We start from the raw sequence: 2,786 nt of genomic DNA, 5'->3' as shown, positions 1-2,786 counted from the left end.
TTTTTTTTTTTTTTTTTTTTTTTTGACAGGCAGAGTGGACAGTGAGAGAGAGAGAGAGAGAGAAAGCAAGGAGACAATTCTAACACCAATGTTCAAAACCACTACAGTTCAGCAGTGTCATGCTTTGGGCTGGGTGTGTTCCAGCGGCCTCATGTGCTGTTTCTAAAGAAGGAGTAATGCTAGGTTAATTATATGGAAGCAGAAACACCTGGTGCATGTCATTATGGACTGAAGTCTTGAATGATTTAATTATGATCTTTATTGTTACAAATTGGCTCTTCCAAGTATTTTTCCATGGAACTTAACATTTTATTTTACCATACACGCTGCTTCTCTTGGGATGTATGCCAGGTGGTGTGTGGTTCTTATAGGAGAGAATTTTCTGTTTGTGGTATTTCTGAATACTAAGAAATCAGAAGTGAATTTGAATTTCCCTTATGGGCCTTGTGTTTCAAACCGTTGAACACTGAGAGCAAATCACCTCTCTTCTACACAGTGGAAAGGTGAAATGTGACTTCTCCTAAGCCAGAATTCTATTATCTTCCAAGCATCAATAAATCAATAAGCACACTAAATATAAAGCCTGCTTCCTGGTTACACAATGCAGACAGCAGACAAACAGAGGACATTCTGATTTAATATTGGTGGTTCTGGTGTCCAGTGTTTAGAACATTTGAAGAAGAAAAACTGAATTGGAAATTAGATTGCTGAGCAGTGTGAAGAAGAGGTGAGAACAACTCTGCACCAACCAAAGCCTGCGTGCTGCTGCATTCCCACACCCAGCAGCTATGTCCCGCCCACACCCAGCAGCTATGTCCCGCCATGCCCAAGAGAAAGGCTGAAGGGGATGCTAAAGGAGATAAGGCCAAGGTGAAGGATGAACCACAGAGAAGATCCGCACGGTTTTCTGCTGAACCAGCTCCTCCAAAGCCAGAACCCAAGCCTCAAAAGTCCCCTGCAGGCCGGCGCCGTGGCTCACTAGGCTAATCCTCCACCTGCGGTGCCGGCACACTGGGTTCTAGTCCTGGTCTGGGCGCCAGATTCTGTCCCGGTTGCCCCTCTTCCAGGCCAGCTCTCTGCTGTGGCCCGGGAGTGCAGTGGAGGATGGCCCAGGTCCTTGGGCCCTGCACCCGCATGGGACACCAGGAGAAGGTGCCTGGCTCCTGGCTTCAGATCAGCGCGGTGCACCGGCCGCAGCGGCCATTGTGGGGGGTGAACCAACAGAAAAGGAAGACCTTTTTCTCTGTCTCTCTCTCTCACTGTCCACTCTGCCTGTAAAAAAAAAAAAAAAAAAAAAAAAGCCCCTACAAAAATGGGAGAGGAGGTACCCAAAGGGAAAAAGGGAAAAGCTGATGCTGGCAAGGATGGGAATAACCCTGCAGAAAACAGGGGTGACAAAACAGACCAGGCCCAGAAAGCGGAAGGTGCCAGAGATGCCAAGTGAAGTGTGCGCACTTTTGGTACTTCTGGTGACTTACAGTTTGAAATACTATTTTTTATCAAGTTTTATAAATATGCAAAATTTTGTTTTACTTTTTTTTTAAGTTATGTTGTTAGCACACAGAACACTTCATTGTTGCTTTGGAGGAAGGGGCAGAGGTCACTAACAGAAGGTCTCGAAGCTGGATTGCTGGGGAAAACACCTTCCCCTGTAGTTCTGAGAGACTTCCTCTTGGCTCCCAGGAGGGATTCCCTGCCTTTGACACAGCCACCAGGGCACAGAACCTTGTGGCGCGGAAAAACTGAATTTGATTTGATGTCCTCTTCTTCCTCCCTCTCTGCCTTCAGCATAGATTTAACTCCCTTAAACCCAGAGACCTGTGGGGAGCTGACCCCAAACAATTTGGTACCAGCATGACAGGTAATCCGGACTTCACAGTGAAGCAATGGTTCCTTCTCTAGATTGTGGATCTTCAGATTGATCATTCTGCCATTTCATTTCATTTCCTGAAAGTCAGGGGTGGCTTGTGAAAAGCTGTTAAACAACATGCTAAATGTGAAATGTCAACCTCACTCTAAACTCCCCCTTGCAGAGCATCAAATGAAGACTTCATTGGGTTTTATAGTGGCTTTCTGATTTTGGTAGTCCATTGAAGAAAGGAGTTGAAAATTGTTGTATACTGTTCACAATAGTCTGCCCATGTCCTGCCTGAAACACCATGATTGTTCATGAAAAGAATCTTTAATAAAGTTGGATACAGTTTGGCTTGGAAAAAAAAAAAAAGAAATGAGGTTGCTGTGTGCTCCTAAAGAGCTCCATTCACAGACCTAGCACTTAATGAGTGAAGATTCAGTCCACTGGGCAGCCGCCTGTCTGACCAGAGGGCCCTGTGCTCCTTTGCTCCTTTGCAAGCATTCAGTCTTGCAAGTCATACTAAAAATCACAGGTTATCAGAGGGGAGTTGGATGGTGATATTGTGATTCCTCCCAGCCAGCTGCCACTGTTAAAGTGGCAAAAATAAATGGATTCTTCCCCAAGCTACATTATGTGCTTTTAGGAAGACTTAAATTTCCCCCATCATATGCCTATAAAACCTAATAAAAACTCCAAAATGACCAATGTCCTTAAAATAACCCTGGGTGTGATTCTGTATTTGTAGAGCAAAAGTGAGTCAGAAATGGACATCCTCATATAGCAACTGTTCAGAACAGGATGAAAACTGGAACCTAAAGATTGAAAGTATTTTTGACTCAGAAAAACATTCCAGCTGTATTTTCTCAGCAACTGAGTTGACAGAACCTAGAAACAAAATTCACCAAAAGCTAGTCCCATGTATTTGGCAACG

At 44.4% G+C, this 2,786-nt stretch overlaps 1 pseudogene; it reads left to right on the top strand.

The window, feature by feature from the left end:
- Positions 1-326: 326 nt before the first annotated feature.
- On the top strand, positions 327-1,010 carry LOC108178514 (non-histone chromosomal protein HMG-17 pseudogene; annotated as a pseudogene).
- Positions 1,011-2,786: the final 1,776 nt, after the last annotated feature.

The sequence above is a fragment of the Oryctolagus cuniculus genome, chromosome 17, assembly GCF_964237555.1.
Source record: "Oryctolagus cuniculus chromosome 17, mOryCun1.1, whole genome shotgun sequence".
In the NCBI taxonomy this organism is placed as follows: Eukaryota; Metazoa; Chordata; class Mammalia; order Lagomorpha; family Leporidae; genus Oryctolagus; species Oryctolagus cuniculus.
The sequence above is the reverse complement of the archived record's forward strand: the minus strand, read 5'-3'. Positions and strand labels throughout refer to the sequence as shown.